We start from the raw sequence: 24,378 nt of genomic DNA on the forward strand, positions 1-24,378 counted from the left end.
ACAGCAGTTTACAATCACATATTGGATGTTGCCATATTCAGGAGAAAATTGGTAACAAATTGTGGGGTGCATTTTATTCTCTTACTCTTTGTGAAAATGAAAAATTTGGGGCTATAGTAAAATTTTTCAGTATCACTGCCAAGCCTTTCTAAATTTTATGAAGTACCTGTTGAGTCCAAGTGTGAGGGGCGTAGTTTGCAAAATTGGGTGTCTTTTTGGGGGTCTCCTATGTAGGTGTACCTCAAGGTATCTTCAAATGCTACATGGTGCACAGACCCTCCCAGCAAAATATGCCTTCTAAAAAATTATATGGAGCTCTCTTCCTTCTAAACCCAGCTGTGTGTCCATACAACAGTTTACGGCCACATAGTTTTGCCATATTCAGGAGAAAATGGGTAATAAATTGTGGGGTGCTTTTTCCCCTGTTACCACTTGCAAAAATTAAAAGTGTGGGGCTAAAATAACATTTTATTTGAAAAACCTCTATACCTGTAGCTCCACAGAAGCAGATTGACTGAGACAAATAAACCTTCAGTCCTCCATCGACACAGACTATGACCAGATCATGGCGGGATAGCAGTCAGCATCACAGTTCCCCTGCTAACCTAGAGAACTTGCTTAATATATTCCGCTGATATTAAAGGGGTTGTCCAAGTTATATTTATTGATGACCTATCCTCAGGATAGGTCATCAATATCAGATCGGAGGGGGTCCTACACCCGGCACCCCCTCCGATCAGCTGTTTGAAGAGAAGGCGTGCGCCGTGTCAGCGCTGCGTCCTTTTCACTGTTTACCTTCTAGCCGTTGCATCTGCAGTGGTGAGCAGGTGTAATTACACCCAAGCTGTCCCATTCATTTCAATAGGAAGGCTTGGGTGTAATTACACCTGCTCACCACTGCAGATGCAACGGCTAGAAGGAAAACAGTGAAGAGGAGGCAGCGCTGACACTGCGCACGCCTTCTCTTCAAACAGCTGATCGGCGGGAGTGCTGGGTGTCGGACCCCCTCCGATCTGATATTGATGACCTATCCTGAGGATAGGTCATCAATAAATATAACTTGGACAACCCCTTTAAGTTACAGTATGTGTACAAGGCTTCATTTATTGGGATATCACTATGCTATATGGTACTGTATTATACCTCATTACTGGTAGATGTGTATTTGAGGATAGATATTACTTGATCTGTATGGATATTCTAGAGCTGCTATTTAATTAATTATATGTTCACAAAAAAGTAATAAAAAGATATTGAAAAAGGAAAAAAAAAATACAATTTTCAAAATCTGCCCTCCAAAAGCCATACCCGTTTCTAAACCCTGTCATGTGCCCATACAGTGGTTTGCAACCACATATGGGGTGCAGAATCAGGGTAAATAATATTGAGGTTTTGCTTTTAAGCCTTACTGTATTACAGGAAAAAATGGATCAAAATGAAAAATTTGCAAAAAAATTGAAAATTCTTAAAATTCACCTACATTTCCTTTTATTCCTGTGAAACACCTAAAGGGGTAAACAAAGTTTAAAAAAATCAGTTTTGAATAATTTGGGGGGTGTAGTTTCTAAAATTTATGGGTGGTTTCTATTATGTAAGCCCCACAAAGTAGACTTCAAAACTAAATTGGTCCTGAAAAAGTCAGTGTTGTAAATTTTCTTTAAAACTTGAAAAATTGCTTCTATAATGTTAGTCTTGCTAATGTCACTCCTAACAATAAAATGACATTCACAACATGATGCAAACATAAAGTAGACATATGGTGAATGTTAATAATTAACTATTTTATGAGGTATCATTATCTGTCTTAATAGCAGAGAAATTCAAAAGATGATTTTTTTTCAAATCTAAATGTTGGATTTTTTAAATAAATAAATGCAAAACATATTAACCCAAATTCACCACTGTCATGAAGTGCAATGTGGATACATGGATAAGTAAAAGCATTCCAAAGTTATTACCACATAAAGCAACACATGTCAGATTTGCAAAATTAGGCTGTGTCTTTAAAGGGCATCTGTCAGCAGATTTGTACCTATGACACTGGCTGACCTGTTGCATGTGCACTTGGCAGCTGAAGACATCTGTGTTGGTCCCATGTTGTGTCTACTCTGACTGCAACTGCCGCACCCTCTCCACCTGTGGTAAGTCCTGATGCATAGAAACGAATTATATCCCGTGCTCAATACTAAGGAAATCTTGAAAGGTGGGCCCTGAGGACTGGAGTTGAGGAACATTGCTTTACTGCAATGATGCATAAAAAAGGAAAGAGGTAAGTGAATGGCCAGTAGATTTTGCTCACTTACATTTGTAGAAAAAAATATATGCACAAATTGGTAGAGAGGCCTTGAGCCTTATCTGGGGTGTAAAAGAGGAGACAATTTATTCCTGCTACTAATCATCAATCTCTGGAGTCCATTTTTAACCAGTATTCCATTAATAGCTGCGGCATATATTTAGAGAGAATTCATGGAGGACAAAAAGTACCAAATTCAGTTTAAAAGGACGTATCTTCGTACTGATGCAGATTATCAAGACTGCCATTACCTGACACCTGCCAAATCCCTCAACTGTTATGACATCTCATATGCCATTTGCTCTCACACAGTTTGAAAATCCAGAAAGGATTGGGAGGGAGTCTAGGAAGGTCCCCTTAATTTCCAGGTTTATTTAGCTGCTCTACAAGGATAGGGTTTCAAGTACAGGTTCCAGAAACCAGTACCAGAAACAGCACCCCTTTATCTTTGGGAGTTGTCCCTTGTGCCAAATAATTCATGGGTATTTTGCTGGCTCTTTAATGGGGTAAAGCTTTTTAGAAGTGGTAAACTCAGAACGATCACCAGAAAAACAGTTTGGTAAATGTTAATGACTTTCAGATAAGGCCAAATGAGTAGCATCACCTCCCTGCAATTTATAAGTGAGTTGAGAAGACAAATGAGCAAGAACATTTTGCATAACAGAACCCATGGTCTGAATCTGGTCAGCCAAAATCTTGAGTCCGGACATGATATGGATTCTAGTGGGGGTCGGGTACAATGTAATGATGGTTATGCACAAGACCGCAGAACTGGACTTCACCTATCCATGACAACCAGAATAACACGAGACCTGAATATATAAAGGCTCAACAATCGGCAACTCCAACCTAATCGAAAGCTAGGCAATGACCGAACCCAAATGAATATGTAATGCAGTTACATAGTTAATACGGTTGAAAAAAGACAAACGTCCATCAACTTCAACCAAGGGATAGGTGGGGACGCTGAATCCCAGAAGGAAGCAGCTTCCCATGCAAAATTGGTAACTAAGTGAACATGAAGCAACATGTTGCTCATAACAGACTGAGAAAGTTTACATTCTGTTTACTTTTATCACTAATTTCCAGGAAAAGTAGCACAGATTTACTAATTCGATTGATGTAAACTTAGGCTACTTTCACATTAGCATTTTCAATTCCTCTATTGAGATCCGTCATAGGATCTCAATAGCGGAAGAAAACGCTTCAGTTTTGTCCCCATTCATGGTCAATGGGGACAAAACTGAACTGAACGAAACGGAATGCACCAAAATGCATTACGTTCCATTTGGTTGCGCTCCCATCGCTGCAAGCAGCGTTTTTCTGTCCACGATGTGGTGCGGATCCGTCCCCCATTGACTTTCAATGGTGTTCAAGACGGATCGGTCATGGCTATAGAAGACATAATACAACCGGATCAGTTTATGACGGATGCATGTGGTTGTATTATGGTAACGGAAGCGTTTTTCCAGATCCATGACGAATCTGCAAAAACGCTAATGTGAAAGTAGCCTAAGACAGGCTATACCAGTTATTAGTTGGCTTACTTTGCAACAAATCTTTATGCCAGAATTGTGGTGCAAGCCACAGCCTCTATTCAGACTAAGGCCTCTTTCACACTACAGTATGTCCATTTCAGTGTTTTGCGGTCCGTTTTTCACGGATCCGTTGTTCCGTTTTTTGCTTCCGTTGTGGTTCCGTTTCCGTTCCGTTTTTCCGTATGGAAAATACAGTATACAGTAATTTCATATAAAAAATTGGGCTGGGCATAACATTTTCAATAGATGGTTCCGCAAAAAACAGAACGGATACGGAAGACATACGGATGCATTTCCGTATGCATTCCTTTTTTTTGCGGACCCATAGACTTTAATCGAGCCACGGAACGTGATTTGCGGCCAAATATAGGACATGTTCTATCTTTCAACGGAACGGAAAAACGGAAATACGGAAACGGAATGCATACGGAACACATTCTGTTTTTTTTTGCGGCACCATTGAAATGAATGGTTCCGTATATGGACCGTATACGGGCCGCAAAAAACGGCCCGCAAAACGGAAAAAAAAACGGTTGTGTGAAAGAGGCCTAAAACAGAACATTTCTTTAAACCTATGTATGTTTAATTGCACTATATCTAGGTGCACTGACAACACTGAGCGCTTCTTTAAAAATTCACAAAAAGAAAACATTCTAAACATTTGGATATCTCTATAATCACTACAAGTTTTTGACACTACCCTAAGGTTTATCATATCTAAAGAAAGGAAGGACAAAACAAATGTATCATCATGAATCATTATTTTTGAAATCATTTAATTGATAATTTAATATCAGCAGGTCTCTTAGGCCACTTGCAGACGAGCGTGTCCAGATTAGGTCCGGATGCGTCCCGGTGCATTGCGGCAAACCCGCACGAGTAGGTACGCAATTGCAGTCAGTTTTGATTGCGATTGAGTTCCGTTGTTTTTAGTTTTTTTCGCGCGGGTGCAATGCGTTTTGCACGCGCGTGATAAAAAACTCAATGTGGTACCCAGACCCGAACTTCTTCACAGAAGTTCAGGTTTGGGTTAGGTGTTGTGTAGATTGTATTATTTTCCCTCATAACATGGTTATAAGGGAAAATAATAGCATTCTGAATACAGAATGCATAGTACAATAGGGGTTAGAAAAAAATAAAATAAAATTTAACTCACCTTAATCCACTTGTTCGCGCAGCCGGCATCTTCTTCTGTCTTCTTTTGTGAGGAATAGGACCTTTTATGACGTCACTGCGCTCATTACATGGTCCGTCACATGATCCATCACCATGGTGATGGATCATGTGATGAGTGTAGTGATGTCATCAAAGGTCGTATTCCTCACAAAAGAAGACCACAAGAGATGCCGGCTGCGCGAACAAGTGGATTAAGGCGAGTAAAAATGTTTTAATAATTTTTTTTAACCCCTCCAGCGCTATTGTACTATGCATTCTGTATTCAGAATGCTATTATTTTCCCTTATAACCATGTTATAAGGGAAAATAATAATGATCGGGTCTCCATCCCGATCGTCTCCTAGCAACCGTGCGTGAAAATCGCACCGCATCCGCACTTGCTTGCGATTTTCACGCAACCCCATTCATTTCTATGGGGCCTGCGTTATGTGAAAAACGCACAATATTGAGCATGCTGCGATTTTCACGCAACGCACAAGTGATGCGTGAAAATCACCGCTCATGTGCACAGCCCCATAGAAGTGAATGGGTCCGGATTCAGTGCGGGTGTGCAGCACGCCAGACCTGCAGGGTATGACGAAGTGAGGTCACAGTTATAGGCAATCGAGGGTACTCACTATATTTGCAGAACCCTGGGCAGGCGCGTGGCAGTGAAGGAGAGGTAGACACAGTTCCTCTGGGGCACGCTCTGTAGATAGGGACCAGGCCTGATGGTAGTTGAGGTGCCCTGGATGTTACAGGTATTTTGTGTGCCTGGAGCAAGGTCCCTGTGGTATTCGTGACGCCAGTGCCTTTGGACGGTGGCACGCCGGTTGGTGGTTGGAATGATGAAGGTACACAAGTATATAGTGAACCAAAACGCAACTTTACTGAACAATTCAACTTTGTACAGCAGGTGTAGCACAGTCTTGATATTACAGTTCCACAAAGGGGCTTATTCACAATATGGCAGGCAATAGTCATGCAAGATACGCTGAGGGTAAACTTTACAAGCACTAGGCAGCAGGTTGTACCTTTCTCAGAATCATGTACAGTGTCCCTTCTAGAACTCCTGCTCTGGCTTTATATCTCCCAAGGCCCGGATGCCTAAAAGGGTGGCTTAAATCCTTGGTTACTTTCCTCCTCAGGTATTATACTGCTTGCTGCACTGTATAAAGGTTCTCTGCCCTTCAGGGTCACTTAGCTTACCCTGGGTCGCCTCCTCCTATCAGGTGGATAACTGTAGGTTTCTCCCAGGAGGTTGAATCCTGCAACTGGGGTATCTCTTCAGAGCTAAATTAGGCTCTCTTGTTCTCAGGCAGGCTGGAGCTTCTCAACAGCCTCCTGGACATCACTAGCAGCCAGGGCTATCCAGCTGCATGTCAGGAGCAGGCTTCTTAACCTCTGTCTTCTCAGACTCCTGACTCTGCACACTCTCTCCCTGTCTGGGCCTGGACATTTATACTAGGGGCTCCCTATCTCCCTCTAGTGTCTGGGATGTCTAACTACACCCAACTAGGCCTGCTGTTGCATCATACAGGGGTACATTGCATATAACAACACATTAAAACATACATTGAATGCCGAATTAAATATGACATTTCTGTTCCTTGTGAGTAGGAGTAACGCGCACACCAATTGACCCTTGTGTAGTGCCCACCCATACCTAGTGGGACACTACATACCCCCACGCTATAACGTTGCCCGTCCTCGGCGCAACATGGAGGGTCTCTGCACAGCTGGATACTGCACCTGTTATGGGGAAGATAAAGCAAAGCAGGAAAACACATCTACATTTGCAAGAATACATTATATGTATACATCAGGCAGTTCCACTGGATTAGGAGCAAGTAATGGTGACAAGGGGCGTCGTTCTCTTCTCTCGGGATAAAACAATGGGAACAGGGGCGCTGACCTGGCACAGCGTAACAATAAATACCAGGATAGTCCATAATAATACTCTTAAGTGCAAATTGTCCATGATAGAACAGTTGTAGTCCATGGAAAATGTAAAAACATTAAGTAACAATTCTTGGAGGCTCAAAGCATATAAAATGAGTCCGTACCCAGGTTCTTTTCTTTTTGTTTAATCCACAGCTAAGTAAAGATATAGGATCTTAGACAGCATAGCAAGAATCACAGAGGCTCGCACGAGGTGGAGTCCATCTCTGGGCACAATACTTTTAAATAGTAGCAAAATCTCAGAGGCTCATGTGCATTTGAGTCTATCCCTGGGCCCAATTCCTTTAAATTCCAGTTGCATAATAAAATGACAGCACATAAAATAGTCCACATTATTTAAACGGCATACACATCAAAGTAGTGCTGTAATACCCTTAATCAACCTGAAAAGGGGGTTAAAAGGTGCAACATGAAAACAGGCACAACTGGGTTTTCACTCTGAGAAAGCAGGCAGGAGGTCCTGTAAACAAGATGGCCTTGCTGCACGTGGTACTTCAGTGGCTTGCCGCCTCCACTGAGCTGTGGGTAATTGGCAGCAGCAACAGAGGGCCAAAACAACGAAGGACTCCTGTCCTGGAAGGGTTAACTCTTCTTTAGGATCCCTTGGCAAATAAAGCAAACATCAAGGGCCTAGCAGGCCAATTCACAGGGGCATGTCATATTCACTTTGCATTTCAGTGGTGCTCCCTGGCTCCATTTGTACATTGGGCCTGTATTGCGATTCAACAGATGGATGTGCCCACAACACAGTATTGGGGGGCAACTGTAACATAAACGGACCCCTAATAGGTATAGGCCCCATAGGCCTAGGGGTTATCAAAGTCGCTGACCTCACCGGAGCAGGCATAACAATCGTGGGCTGCTGCACTGGCCTGGGTACCGCTGCTGCAAGCGGTCCGGTGGGTTCTGGAACAACTGGCTCTGTGCGCCGGTGCACAGCGTAAGAAGGCCTCACCGCAGGTGCCGATACAAAGGAGGGACGGCTGGAAGGTACAGGTACTCTCACCTTAGACCCGGAGACGTCCGAGTCCTTACGTCCTCTTTCTTGTAGGTCAGGTGGAGTCCGGATCCTGGCGGAGGCAATCTGGCGTAGCTCCCGTAGCTTTAACTCCAGCCGCACAATCTGGTCGTCCAGGCTTTCAGAGTCGGGATCGCTGGTCTCCGCTGTCGCCGTCGGCACTTGGAAGGTGGGTGATTCGTCCTGCGCAGCCGCTGCAGGCTCAGACGAGGCGTCCGCTTTCCTCCCTCTGCGGATATTCTCCAGGGCAGCTCTGAATCTCTCTGCATCCTGAAGTTCACGTACGGTTTTCTCCCTGCGAGGCAACTCAGGTGAGGGCCATGGGCTAACCCTCTTTTCCACCACTGTTGGCTGCCAGAACACATTTGGGCCAATGAAAGAGCCCCGTTCCTGGAAGGCATGATGGGCCGGTCCTGGAGAGCACTCAGATTCACGCTCGCAGCCAGGGTTGTCCTCCGGAGAGCACACAGGTTCGCGCTCGCAGCCAGGGTGGTCCTCATCACGGTCCCAGTCCTCCGACTTCTTTTTCGGACGGGACACGGCAGTGGCGTAGGGGCCTCGCAGGCCCTCAGCAGGGTTAAATTCAACCTCCACTCCCTCGCGGAGGTTATGAAGACGTTCTGGGAGGTAGCTCCGCTTGACGGACCTCCTGTTGACATATAAGTCTCGTCCAGTCAGGTAGTCTTTTATAAAACCGAAGCCTCGGTCCTTGTCAAAGGCCACAACCAACCCCATTCTCCTTTCCAGGCGGGGTTGTGTGTCGGTGTGGCACTCGTGAACGGTCTTTGCCAGTTCTTCGTAGTAAATTTTGGTTTTAGTAGTCTTCTTTATTGCGGCCTCCCGGATCTCTGCCATCAACGCTGACCACTTGAACGAGGGCTGGAAGAAGTCTCTCCAGGAGCCATAGTAGGTCTCCGGTTGCGTCCTCGGTGGCGGGCAGGCGGGTCTCTCCGGTTCCGGAGAGTAGGCCGGTGGAGCATCCTCTTGCTCAACACCAGTCACATTCATGGTTAACAAATCAGGCGCGGACATATCAGCAGGAAAGTCCTCACTCCTCAACATGCTCGATCCTTCTCTGGAGAGCGACAGGGTGGCGCCAACAAGTTCAGACAGATCCTCCCATTGCACTGGGAGGCCGCCCCCCAGGTACTCCAGTATGGGGGAGGCGGAGTCCATCACAGCAGATATGCAAACGTCCAGACAGGGCGGTGGCGCCAGCATACAGCCTTCCCGCACTTTTAGCAGAAGGCGCCAATTTTTACCGCCAATTTAGGATGAAGATGACGCAGCAAACAATTTCAATCAAGCTCAGCGGCCATCTTTGAGCAAAATAGCTGTCTATTCACTGACAGCAAGCGGTGACTTAAATAAGTAGAAAACAGTCCACACAATGCTATTTTCACACCGCAATTATTACAGTTCACTTTGGCCCAGCAATTTTCAATAAAACAATTGGGGCATGTCACTTTAAGACAATTTTCAGCACACAGTTTTTAAATCCGCTATGGCGCAGGAATATTCGGATCCTGTTTGTGACGCCAATTTATGCAACACGCCAGACCTGCAGGGTATGACGAAGTGAGGTCACAGTTATGGGCAATCGAGGTTACTCACTATATTTGCAGAACCCTGGGCAGGCGCGTGGCAGTGAAGGAGAGGTAGACACGGTTTCTCTGGGGCACGCTCTGTAGATAGGGACCAGGCCTGATGGTAGTTGAGGTGCCCTGGATGTTACAGGTATTTTGTGTGCCTGGGGCAAGGTCCCTGTGGTATTCGTGACGCCAGTGCCTTTGGACGGTGGCACGCCGGTTGGTGGTTGGAATGATGAAGGTACACAAGTATATAGTGAACCAAAACGCAACTTTACTGAACAATCCAACTTTGTACAGCAGGTGTAGCACAGTCTTGATATTACAGTTCCACAAAGGGGCTTATTCACAATATGGCAGGCAATAGTCATGCAAGATACGCTGAGGGTAAACTTTACAAGCACTCAGCAGCAGGTTGTACCTTTCTCAGAATCAATGTACAGTGTCCCTTCTAGAACTCCTGCTCTGGCTTTATATCTCCCAAGGCCCGGATGCCTAAAGGGTGGCTTAAATCCTTGGTTACTTTCCTCCTCAGGTATTATACTGCTTGCTGCACTGTATAAAGGTTCTCTGCCCTTCAGGGTCACTTTGCTTACCCTGGGTCGCCTCCTCCTATCAGGTGGATAACTGTAGGTTTCTCCCAGGAGGTTGAATCCTGCAACTGGGGTATCTCTTCAGAGCTAACTTAGGCTCTCTTGTTCTCAGGCAGGCTGGAGCTTCTCAACAGCCTCCTGGACATCACTAGCAGCCAGGGCTATCCAGCTGCATGTCAGGAGCAGGCTTCTTAACCTCTGTCTTCTCAGACTCCTGACTCTGCACTCCCTCTCCCTGTCTGGGCCTGGACATTTATACTAGGGGCTCCCTATCTCCCTCTAGTGTCTGGGATGTCTAACTACACCCAACTAGGCCTGCTGCTGCATTACACAGGGGTACATTGCATATAACAACACATTAAAACATACATTGAATGCCGAATTAAATATGACATTTCTGTTCCTTGTGAGTAGGAGTAACGCGCACACCAATTGACCCTTGTGTAGTGCCCACCCATACCTAGTGGGACACTACAGGTGCAATGCGTTCACCTCACGCATTGCACCCGCGCGGAAATCTCGCCCGTGTGAAAGGGGCCTTAGATAAATCGCAAGATTAAAGGTGGCCATTCACATTAAACAAAAGCTGTCAGGACGAGATGACATCTAATGTGTGGGTTTGTCCCAGCCCTCCCCTGGCAGATGTTGGTGGTAAGAAGGTCCAAGCATGATGGATTCCAGTGTTTCCAAGCAAGTTAAGCTGCTGTTGGTGTCTGGCAGCAGTTTTTGCCTTCTCGCTATTGAGAACATATGCATTCACAGCTCATTGCATGAGAGGGTCAGGAGGAATAGCTGTCGGCCAAACAGGCATTTAACAGACAGCTGTCCCGTGTATGGCCACCTAAAAATGGGAGCCAAACCAGAAGTCTGAAGAGTTTGACGTTTTATAACACGGCAGGAGTCATCTATAATTTAATTTCTATGTAAAAAGATTTACATGGAATGAGGCATTGTATTTTTACGAGTTGTATTTCTTTATTGCTACGATTTTGGTATACATATAACTTACTATTGGCCTTTATTAGCTCTTTCACCATGTGGCATAAATAAAGTTCTACCATTATTCTGGGCCTGGGTAATTAAAGTGATAGCACATTTATATTGTGTATTGTTTTGTTTTTATTTTTCCCACAAAAAAATATGCTTATAACAACTTCCTGATGTCTGTCATTTATGTGCCGCAGATGTCATGTCTTTAAAGATGGTGTCCAGTCTGGAGCTGAGTGGGTGCCAAAGCCATCAGGTGCCTGCTGTTTTTCACAGCAGATATCTGCCAGAAGTTTCTCTAACTTTAAGACAAGTCCAATCACACATTAAACCATTTGGATGCATGGTCAATTGTCACTATGGTATTGGAAAGGGCAATTAGAGAGTGGCGGTGGGGGCTCCTTTGACATCTGAACGACTCACCCATTGATGCAGTTTACCATTGCAGTCTATGTTTATGAAAATTGCTATCCTCTAAATGCAGTGAAGTCTGCAGTTCAGTGTTTTACACTTTAAAACATTTTTATATTTTTTAGTCCCCCAAAAGAACCAGTACCTGCAATCCTTCGATTGCTTCTATAATACCCTGCACTACTTATGTAGTGTATTTTGCCTGTCAGTATTCTGCCCCTGGCAGGCTTCCGTAGGTGACAGACCTGGAAGAAGGAACAGGACCTGCTGCAAAGTCAGGGGGAAAGAGGGAGGCAAGAACACAAGAATACTGGAAGGGGCAGAAAATGAGGGTTACACTTGTACACTCACACAGGTTGTGCGGACCCAGTGCTATGGTGGCAAAATGCATTCAGTCCTAAACTATCCATGGTATCTATATGGTGGTCATTCTTTCATACCCCAGCACATATTAGTGTTTATAATTTTAGTACTTATTATGTTGGTTCACATCACATAGTTTTTCCCTATGCAGCACACCAGTTAGTCATAATATTAACCCCTTAGTGACCAGCCATACATCTTTTTACGGAGGTCACAAGGGGGGCCTTAGGCTGGGCCGCCACCTTTTCACGGCAGCCCTGTCTAAGCGCTGCACGGAGGAACCGTGCCATGGAGAGTTGGGGCTCGGCTCTCATATGAGAGCCACGCTCCTGCTCTAACAGTCTGGACCGGCAGGAGTAATGATCTGGGCTGTTTAACCCCTTACAGACGAAGCGCGAAAAATTTGAATATCGTGCAAAGTTCATTTATTTCAGTAATGCAACTTAAAAGGTGAAACTAACATACGAGATAGACTCGTTACATGCAAAGCGAGATATTTCAAGCCTTTATTTGCTATAATTTGGATGATTATGGTTTATAGCTTATAAAACCCCAAAGTCACAATTTTCAGGTCCCCTTTGCTCAGGGGGTATGGATTAAATAGATGACTAGAGTGTGACACTTTAAGCCTAGACTATTGAACCTTTTCACAATATAAAAATTTTAAGTTGCATTAATACAACTCCTTTTTAGTTGCATTACTGAAATAAATAAACTTTTGCACGATATTCAAATTTTTCAAGTTTCACCTGTACATGCTGCGGGCAATGGGGCCCCCCAAATGTAAGTGGTGACAGAGGGAGTGGTCTCCCATAGGCACCCCACAAGTGAGAATAAAGGGTGCCAATGTGTGTATAAGCTGACTGAGCTCTGGTGTAGTGTTTCCCAGGAGGCTGTGCCTCTCTGGCGCAGCCTGCTGGTCAATATCAGTATAGCACTGACATTAAAATGCAAAGCATCATAGGGATAGTGCATTGTATTTTAGAAGCAATCAAAAAATTGTCTACTATAGTCCCATGTGGGACTTTTAAGTGGTTAAAATATTGTGGGGTTTCGCTCTGGTAGACAGGATTAGCGGACGCAGTATAGAGGCAACAACAAGTTTGTTGGATCAAACAGTTCAGTGTTTTATTCACACTTTAGGCAAGTGACAAAACAAGCAGTCATGTTCAAGCAAAAAGTCACCTTGCAGTGTTGGTGGTAATTCACACCATGCGGCAATTCTGCCTCAAAGAGTCCTTGCTGATAGCAGCACCAACCTGTTTTAACGCCAAACAGGTAGCAAGCCTTCATCCAGACACAAGGCTCCAGGATCTTAACACAGAGACATGGCTTCTGAGCCCAGCTGCCTATTTAAGGACAGCCAGGTGCTGCCAAAACCCAGACCGGCATTTAAAAACTGGTCCGGTATTTGACCTCAACTGGCTATAAATCAGCCCAGCAGCACATGCTGGGAGGAAAATACCTGTTTTCCTAGACCAAACCTCTCACTGTGTCACAATATTTATTTATTAAATAAATAAAAAATATGTTTTTTCTTCCATTGAAAATACGCTTTTCAATAAAACAAAATATAAAAAATAAAATCTCTCCCACATTTGGTATTGCTGCATCCGTTACGACGTTACTGCACTACACAAATATCATGGTATTTATCTCCTACTGTGAATGCCATAAATAAAATGTCAGAATGGCTTATTTATTCTTCAAAAAGTGTTATTTACCTCAAAAGCATACCAATGAAAACTACAAGTCATTCCACAAAAATTAAGACACACACACACTACTCCATAAAAAGAAAAAAAAATTGTGGGTCTTGGAATGTGGCAATGTAAAAAGGTTTTCTTCTTTTAAAAAACAGGATTTTATTGCACAAAAGTAGTAAAACGTAAAAATTGGTATTGCTGTAAACTTACAGAATAAATCTATTATGTTATTTATGCCGAAAAATTAATGGCGCAAAATTTATAACATAAAAACTCAAAGTTAATAAAAGTTAATCAGAAAGTTATGTGTACCCCAAAATGGCACTAATAAAAACTATAACTTGTCCGCAAAAAACAAGCCTCCATACAGCTACATAGACAAGAAAATAAAAAGGTTGTAGCTCTTGGAAGGCGACAATGAAAAAAGAAAGAAAAACGGTTGGTCAGTAAGGCCCAAAACAGGCTGGTGACTATGGGGCTAAATCCACCTGCCTAATATTGTGTTGATCCCCTCGTGCCAGCAAAACAGCTCTGACCTGTCAAGGCATGTGTAACATCCCGAAGTATGTTACCAAACTCTTTATCCCTGCTACAACATGTTAGGTGTATGTAAATTGTCATCTTGTGTAATTATATTGTCATTAGTGTCATTTTATGTATTTCTAGGCCTGTTTTATATTATGCTGTAATTTCCATGTGCACCAGCAGGTGGCAGCAATGTGTTCAGCAGAACCATAGTCAGTTTAGTATTGCTAGACTGGAATAGTTCATTCCAGTTTTAGCCCCTCCTCTGTGAGCAGAAGTAGACTGGTCCCATATCCTGTCTCATGGGGAGGAGAAGGAAGTTAAAGGCCTTCTAGGGGTAACAGAAGCCCTTTAAGTTAGTGTACCAGCTACCCCCGCTTGGGGTAGGCTGTGTTAGTAGGAGCTCCCAGAAACAGGGATCCCAAGACAGGATCAAGCTTCGGCTGAGGCCAAAGATCTCCATTCCCAGACTGAGCCTTCATCCTCAGCTGGTTGACAAGCAAGCAGCCACCTCCAGCCTCCAGGGCGAACCATTCCCTGTGAGCCAAGCTGTGAGTACATATCCAGAGTCCAGGAGAAGCCAAATACCTCCTCAGCTAGTCAGGCCAATTACAAGCAGAAGACAGACAGAGCAGAAGATAGATACCTGCCAGATTCTCCAGGCACATAGTATAGGAGCAGAAGAGATATTGATCCCTGCCATACATTGCCTATACCTGCTGGGATCTAAAGACTATTGCTGTAACTTGTATGGATATCTGCTGCCATTCAGTAAAGACAAGTTGGATTATATTACCAGTCTGGATCTCATTTACTGCTACCAAAGTTCCTCAGTTACTCCTATTAACAACACTCATTTTATTGCAAGTGAGCCAGGATCCAGGAGTCCAGCCGTACCAAGGTAGGAGACACCGTTGACTTTACACAGAGACATTATCTACCTCTGGCATTCCTCACCTGGTACGTGAGCAATAACATCTTAAAGAGCCTTGCAACAGTACCTGCGCAAGCTGCAATTGGTGTCACGAACAACTCATAAATATATATATACATATCCTGACCCACTGCACCGTACTGCGGTCCTTGCTCCATTGCACATGAAAACCACAAGACATCTGAAAGCATTCAAGTAGCAGATCCTTTCAAGCCTTTTAAAGAGGACCTTTCACTAGATTAAAACATCTAAACTAACTATACAGACATGTAGAACGGCGCCCAGGGATCCCCCTGAACTTACTGTTATATCTGGGCGCCGCTCCGTTCTCCCGGTATAGCCTCCGGTATCTTCATAGTTAGGCTCCACCCAGGGGAACCTGCCGGCGTCTCCTTCTCCCATGCTGTAGCGCTGGCCAATCACAGCGCTCAGCTCATAGCCTGAGAGGCTTTTTTTTCTCTCAGGCTATGAGCTGAGCGCTGCGATTGGTCAGCGCTACAGCATGGAAGAATGAGACGCCGGCAGGTTCCACTGGGTGGAGCCTAACTATGAAGATACCGGAGGCTATACCGGGAGAACGGAGCGGCGCCCAGGTATAACAGTAAGTGCAGGGGGGTCCCTGGGCGCCGCTCTACATGCCTGTATAGTTAGTTTAGATGTTTTATTCTAGTGAAAGGTCCTCTTTAAGTTGCAAAGTTGTCTCAGTGGAACAGATGTGCATCAACAAGCAATGGGTGACCATGACTGTCACATATGAGGGATGGGGGATTGAACTAGACTCACCTTACCACCCTTATGTCTCATGATCAGAGTGTGACTCCCATGGCAAAATTCGACAAATCTCACACTTGTCCACAATCAGGCAGCCACGTAAGCAAAACACATACCCCCAACCAGTCCACAAACCCACAATGCACGCTGCTACCACCTACTGAATTCCAGGCCAATAGGTACCTCAACACATGTACTAACTTCTTGCAAGCAGGCACACACTAACAAGCACTTGGGTTCGTTAGGGGAACAAAGCAAACCACTAAAGTTTTAGGTTTTAATGTGCAAAGGGTACAGTACTTAGTTACAAAAATAAACATAAATACATACATGTGCAAAAACAGGTACAAAGTAAAAAGTAGAAAAACAGAAAGTCTAATTCACAGCCCAATCAGATTGGGTCTCCCAACTTGTGTAAAATAAAATGTCCATGGTCACATATTTTTATGTCCCTCAGAAAAAAGGGTGGGGCTGGGAGGACAACCTCCTCCATTGTGGTTCAGCACTGGAGTGGTTCTTCATTATATATACTCACCCCACCTCCCCATCCAACTGGCAGATACGAAATAAGAACAAAACATGAGCAGAAGGAAGTACAGGCACAGACATGTCTCCATAATTCACGTATAGACAATAAATAGAGGTTCTACAGAAGATGAGCTATTTGTTAAAGGGGTTGTGTCACTTCAGAAAATGGCATTTATTATGTAGAGAAAGTTAATACAAGGCACTTAGTAATGAATTGTGATTGTCTATATTGCTTCCTCTGCTGGCTGGATTCATTTTTTCATCACATTTTACACTGCTCTTATCCAGGGGTTACGACCACCCTGCAATCTATCAGTGGTGGTCGTGCTTGTACACTATAGGAAAAAGCACCAACCTATGTGAGTTCCTATGGTCTTGGCCACCAGACAGGCTGATGCTTTTTCCTATAGTGTGCAAGCACGACCACCACTGATGGATTGCAGGGTGGTGGTAACCATGGAAGCGAGCAGTGTGTAATGTGATGGAAAAATGAATGAAGCCAGCAAAGGATGCAAAATGGACAATAACAATATTAGCGGTGTGGCGTATTTACTGTCTCCCCTACTGCTGGCTGATTAATATACTGTTTAATTGGTGAATCGGGGTGTTATTTTCTATGTACAACTCATTCAGCCTCTTGGTATATACCGTATTTATCGGCGTATAACACGCACTTTTTTCCCCTGAAAATAGGGGGCAAATGATGTATGCGTGTTATACGCCGATATAATGTTAAGAAGCCATGTTTTTACAGTATTAACACCATATACACCGCCGATATAATGTACCGTACATAGCGGGTAGATCAGTAGCAGCGGCTCAGCCCAGGCAACCCGCGCCTTCCTCATGTCTAATTCTCGCGGCCGTCGGAACACCATATACACCGCCGATATACCGTAATGTACCGTACATACCACACAGCAGCGAGTGGATCAGTAGCAGCGGCTCAGCCCAGGCAACCCGCGCCTTCCTCATGTCTAATTCTCACGGCCGTCGGAGCGTAACCACGGTAACGCTCTGCACTGCGAGAGTTTGCAGACTCGCGAGAGTTTGCTGTCTGAGGCAGGAGAACTTGTAGCCGTCAGGTACAACTAAAGTAGTGAAGTGGAAACTGGAGTGGGGTTATTTCTATAAAATATATAAAAGTGCTAGTGCATTACATACCGTAGATGCTGTGCAGCAGTGTGCACAGATTTAAAGGGGACCAGAATGGCAAAATAAATCTGCTGGGGGGCGGGGGGGGGGGGGGCAAAGAAATACGGTACTATTTGACAGGGGGATGGGATCTAAGAGACATCCCTGCAAAGGATCACACACTGCACATCATTAATCATAGGTATACCACTTCAGTGTGACTCTCCTGACACTCTGACGCTGAAAAAAACTGCATTCATAACCGTACCGTATTTCCCTACTACTGGTATCCCTAATGGCATTAAAACAAAAGCGTGGAGCATATACAGCTGCTTTCAAGTTGAAGGTTGTGGAATATGCCAAGCAACATGGAAATAGGGCTGCAGCAAGGCATTTTGGAGAGCCACCAACAGAATGCACAATACGAGAGTGGCGAAAAATGGAAGAAAAACTCAAGACATTATCAAAAACAAAATGCAATTTTCGCAGCGGTATTGCTAAATGGCCAAAATTAGAAGAACAGGTGAAGGAATTTGTACTTAATCATAGAAAAGCTGGTATTGCTTTATCAACAAAAATGATTATTATTCAAGCAGTGAAAATCAGCAAAGAGTTGCAAATACATGATTTCAAAGGAACAGCATCATGGTGCCAAAGATTCATGAAGAGGCATGAGCTTCGGATGCGAACAAGAACCAGGATTGCCCAGCGTATGCCAGATGATTATGAAGAGAAGATAATACATTTTCATAACTTTATTATCAAACAAAGGAAAATACAAAATTTTGAAATTGGTCAAATAGGCAACATGGATGAAGTACCACTCACCTTCGATGTTCCTTCAAACAAAACTGTGGAAGCAAAAGGTGCCAAGACAGTAACAATTAAAACTTCAGGGCATGAAAAAAATCATTATACCGTGGTCCTTGCTGTCACTGCAGATGGAAACAAGCTGCCACCATTGGTCATTTTTAAAAGGAAAACTTTGCCTAAGGAGAAAATTCCAAGTGGCATACAGGTGCATGTTCATCCCAAAGGTTGGATGGATGAAGAAGGCATGAAGCTTTGGATTAGAAATGTGTGGGAGAAGCGCCCAGGTGCTTTGTTAAAGAAGCCATCCTTGTTAGTACTGGACTCATTCAGATCTCATCTTACAGAACCAACAAAGAGAGAATTTCAAATGTGCAAAACAGAAATAGCAGTCATTCCAGGAGGACTTACATCACAATTGCAGCCATTGAATGTTTGCATTAACAAGCCCTTCAAAGTCTTAATGCGTGAAGAATGGCATAAATACATGTGTGATGAAAACCAACATGAAGTTACGAATTCTGGGCGAATGAAAAGACCTGGCATTTCAAAAGTTTGGCAGTGGACAAAGACTTCGTGGGACGCAGTTAAAGAAGATATTGTTATCAAATCTTTTAAGAAATGTGGCATAAGTAATGCTTTGGATGGTGAAGAAGATGAGCTGATTTATGAAGATGGTAGCAGTGAAAGCAGCAGTGTTCATTGCGATTTTGAAGATAGCAGTGAAGATGAAGAGTTTCTTGGTTTCCCAGATAGCGATTTCTGAGTAAACTTTTGTAAAAACAGAATATCCAAGTTTCTTTGTTAAAACAGTTGCTTTTACTGTCCTTTTACATTATTTACCTTATAAGTGGTAATAATATTAATAAAAAAAAGTTCTGAGCTACCCTTATTTTGCTTCAAAGTTCTTTATTTGAAATAAAAAAAAAAAAAATCCTGAAATTTCCCTCTTAAAATGAAGGTGCGTGTTATACGCCTGTGCGTGTTATACGCCGATAAATACGGTAATGTATTTGGAACCCCGTGTTAAACCATGTTATTTACAGCCACCATTGGGGGCTTTCCTCCATTTCATAGCACTTTTCACAAGGTTTTATCATTATTGTTTATTATTATGTATATGATGTCCTTTTTCGATGATTTAATAAAGATGTATTCTTGTATTGTCATTTGTGTGGCTCTAATTATTTAGGAGTTTTTTTATGTTTCCACACATATTGTTTTGTATTTTGTTCAATTATTGGCGGTCATTTTATTTTATGCATAATCAAAGCTTGACAATGATCTTAACCCCTTATGACCATAGGGTGAGATTTATCATCTCCCTGAGCCTCTTTTTGAGCGTAAAAAGAACACAAACCTCAAAGTCTGTTGTAAGTAACGTTTATGGGCCGCCCTTGATACTTTCTGAAAAGGAGGGCGGGGGCTCCGGCGGGACCACCGCACTTTTGTTCATTTGCACCTGTTTTCATGCACAAATGACGACAGAAATCTACGGCAGCTCCAAGCGGCCATAGATTTTATTTTGGCGCATGGACAGCTGGAGTATGCAGATAACTTATGACAAGGCCTGCACCTCTTCATAAACTAGTCACATCCTCCGGCAATGAAGTTGATTTTGTAGACTAGTTTAAAATGCTGGTCTTTGATAAATCTTCCCCATTGTGTTTAAATACAATCTGTCAGCATGATCAACCCTATTAAATCAGGAAGGGTAGGGTTTATCATACTGATTAAAATAATACCTTGTCCATGTCTGTATAATGCACTGTTCCAGAGAAAACTGAATTTTAATAATATGCTAATTAGCTGGTTGGAGCACTGAGGGGCCATCCCGAGCCCTTATAATACCATTTTGTGAACACCACTGCAGCCTTAGCCACTCCCATATTCCCCTGATTGACAGGGTTGGATATTTTAGTGTAAGAGGGGATGGGGGAGTGGCTAAGGGTGCAGGGTTGCTCACAAACTGGTGCTATAAGGGCCCTGACTGGCCTCTTAGTGCTCCAACTAGCTAATTAGCATAATATTAGAAATGTGGTTTCCTCGTATGGACATAAACAAGGTATTATTTTAATAAGCATGACCAACTATACCATGCAGTGTGCTTTGTTTAATAGTGTTGCTCATGTGGACAGATGATCTTTAATGACCATATTCAATATATTTAGAGAATGGTGCTGTGTATTGAATAAAGGCAACAGCATTTCTTTGTCATGAGGTCACATGACAAATCAGACGATCATTAGGGTCATGTTTACCCTGGAGATAAAAACTGTTGTGGGGACATTAAAGGCTATGTACACCTTTGGGTCAATTTTTTATCATTGCATTTTGCTTATTTTGGGCAATAAATATTTTTTTTTTCTCTTGGTCTTTATTCAAAATTTATAACAAATTTATCCCCTACAGCCTTCAATACATCTACAGAATACTGCTCTCTGCCTCATAGTAAATGCTCTGAGGGCTTGATCTGTAGCCCTTAACTCTGAACTTCTGACGTCTCATAAACACCAATTTAAGACTTTTATCAGTTTGATAAGAATAAGGCTATAATGATTTTCTGTGTCCAGAAAAAAGTGTCCCTGGCAGTATAAAGTTTCCCCAAAAATAATGCCTGGTAAATTCAGTGAAAAATAATTGTGTGAAGCAAAGAGCCCTGCTACAGTAGTTGTTCTCCTCTACAGATCCCTTAAAATACCTTTGTCAACCAGAATATTTCAACAGTAACAGCGCTACCCTATAATGTACCCAAAAGCTAATGTACTAGGGTGCCCCATAGTAATAGTGCCCCCAAAAGTGATACCAATTAATAATAATTCTTCCCCAGTGTCCATATGAGTAAAAGGGCTTGATCATAGTGTCCCTTTTAGTAATAATGCTCCTATTAGCAACAGTGCTCCCATCAGTACCCCCAAGAGAGATTAAAAAAGGAAGCAAAAACTTTTTTCTCTCCCTTTCCATGCCACGTTCAGCGGTGCTGTGCAGGCCACAGACTACAGTGGCATCAGCACACAGATTTATCTGCCGGATAATAGGCTACAGGTCTAGAGTTGCCCTTGGCTTATGAAGATGTACAGCAGGGCAGTGAGCTCTGTAGCGGTTATACAAGAGTTCATTCAGTACATCAGCCATAACAATTTAATTTTGACTTTCACCCATCATTTTTATTCCTAAAAGTCTTGTATTTCTAGACTTGAAACTGGAGGCAGATTGCTCACACGATAAGGTTGCCAGCCTGATCCACTGTAAAAGTGGGTACAACACTATACTTCATGTTGAGGTTAGACCACGGATTTGCAGATGTTATTGGTATCCGGTTACATCATGTAAAACCCCAAAATTCGCCCACATTTTGTCACCCAGTCTTTTTGTGAAACATAAACATGAAAATCAGTACAAAGGGTTTTACAAATACGGACACAACAAATGCGCATGTTGCAATGTGGTCAAGGTGGTGGATGAATTTATTTCTACCAGTAATGGTGCCACTTTTAAGATTAAGCATTACATTAACTGTAATACTTCTAATGTAGTCTACCTGATCACCTCCAAGATGTGCAGGCAGATGCACTTCAGGTCCACTAAAAACCAGGATCTGAAGACATCTTTCAGACGCGGCTAATTTAGAGAACAGAACAAACAAAAAAACATTGCGTCATTTATCGGTGGAGATATTTCACATCTAATTGTTCAGGGAATTGAATGAGTGAGGCTTTCTATTCGAGGAGGTGATCCCCAATGTAAACTCTTGAAGAGAGAGGCCCAATGAATGTTCAGGCTATGGGAGATACTTATGTTCCTAAAGGCCTAAACCAAAGAAAAGATTTTATTTTACATTGTGTAAGGGATCGCCTTTCTTTCAGGGGGTCGCAACCACATACCTCTTCAGGACACCAGGATTAAGGTCCAAACAACGCTTTTATTTGGCACCAGCACAAACATAAATTATACAAAATAAACACCTGCCCATCTAGGCACTACCTAGTTCATAAATGGTATCCCTGACTCACCTACAGAACACAGTTCACACGTGACATGAGGACAGGCTTTTTAGCCAAACTGTCTAGCAGCCTCCAGGCTGTAACTACACCATGCACAGTTCCACCCTAGGAAGAGATTCGGCTACACAGCCTCGTGGACCCTCAGCCCTGCTAGCTGAGACCACACAGAGCCTCTGTTCCAGGATCGCACTCTCCCCCAGACTGACATACTGGGAGGTGCTTTATGCCAGCCTGATTACAGCAGGCCTCACCTGCGATCACCTCCGATAGAAGGGAATACCCGTACTGAAAGGGTGTGGATTGTCAGATCCCACTTCCAGTCCTATATGCCAATCCAACTAAAATCCAGAATAATAAACAAAACTGCCGCCTTCCAGTACTGTTCCCATTACCACAATTGTTAGCACTTTTGTTAGTTTGTAATTTTTGATTACATGTATGCATTTTTTTAAACATGTGTTTCACTATAAGTCTGCATGTTCATTGCTTTAATATAGCACGTTAGGGGTTAATAACTCAGATCCTTTGCATCCAAGGAATCGCAGTCTGCTCCCCATGTTGCTTTACTAGTCATTTAAATGTGGCTTGGAATCAGGCTATGACTAAGAGTCGGGTTTCCATTCGAAACGTGTCACAAGTAAGCTATAGTGACTCTATGTTTCTGTGTTTTCTATTTGGATCCTTTGAAGATGAAATAAAGTTACTCCATGTGTTTTATCCGGTGGCTGGATTCCGCTTTTCCTGCAGTTTTTTATACGGACGCATAGGTTTGTTGAGATGCTGTACTCTGCATATCTTAATGTAGTGCAGTCTACTGTGGCATGGGACACTTGTGCAGAGGGTGGGGACTAGGGGTCCACCATGGTTCAGAGGTCCACTAGGAGATTCACCTGTCCCCCTGTGCACGAGTCCAACCCTGCTTTTAGATTTACTTACCACCAGTTTTATTACTGATCTGTTTTCCCTCATGTGGAGTATGCTTACAATTCACTTGTTAAACAATGTTGCCACCTAGTGAGTTTAAAATAGAAGCTTTCAAAAAGAAATTACTTTTCTTGACTTTTGTTGACATACACTGACGAGCAAAAGGGTAACAATGTTTTGAACTTTTGACTTTCCGGCTCCATATCTCACCATCCACTACAGCTTCGAATGTGAGACTTCTATTGTTTTATAGATAATCATCTTGGTTATCTCATACATAAATTGGAGTTGCAACTATTCAGCATATGAGTAGTTATGCAGATTCTTGTCATCTCACTGCATTGTTACTGTTTTGCTCCCAAAATTCTTAATTAGAATTTTTATTATTTTGTTAGTATTTTCTAAATCCACCTTTGGCTTTCAACACTGTCTGAATCCCTCTGGGCATGCTCTCGATCAGATTCAAGGATGTCTATTATTAGGGGTACAGAAAGGGCAATCTGTCACAAAGACCGTGATCGCCAAACAGTGTGTTGTCTTCCTGGCGCTAGAGTTCGACACATTTTAGATCGGGTTGACAGATTACTAGGAGGGGCTGGAGAAGACCCACCGGTCATGGTCCATATCGGAACCAATGACAAAATTAGAGGAATTTGGAGAGTCCTTAAAAATGATTTTAGGGATTGAGGTTAAAAGCTTAGGGCAAGGACCTCAAAGGGAGTGTTTTCCGAAATACTGCCCGTACCACGAGCCACACAAGAAAGGCAGCGGGAGATTAGGGAGGTTAACAAGTGGCTAAAGAACTGGTGTAGGAAGGAGGGTTTTGGGTCCCTGGAGAACTGGGCCGACTTCTCTGTCAGCTACAGGCTCTATCGTAGGGATGGGGAAGGGGCAGCTGTGTTGGCGGAAAGATGGCTAGAAGGTTGGCGTAGTGTTTTTAACTAGGGACTGGGGGGAGGGTAATTACGTTATAGGATGGGAAGATAGTGCAGATAGAGAACGGGAGCAAGGTAGTAGGACTGGGGGAGGAATGGAAGGAGGGACTAGAACAGTTCAGAAGGAAAGGTGTAGGGTAAAAAATATACATAAACCTCTTAATTGTATGTACACTAATGCCAGAAGCCTGACTAATA

The sequence above is a fragment of the Bufo gargarizans genome, chromosome 11 (assembly GCF_014858855.1).
Source record: "Bufo gargarizans isolate SCDJY-AF-19 chromosome 11, ASM1485885v1, whole genome shotgun sequence".
In the NCBI taxonomy this organism is placed as follows: domain Eukaryota; kingdom Metazoa; phylum Chordata; class Amphibia; order Anura; family Bufonidae; genus Bufo; species Bufo gargarizans.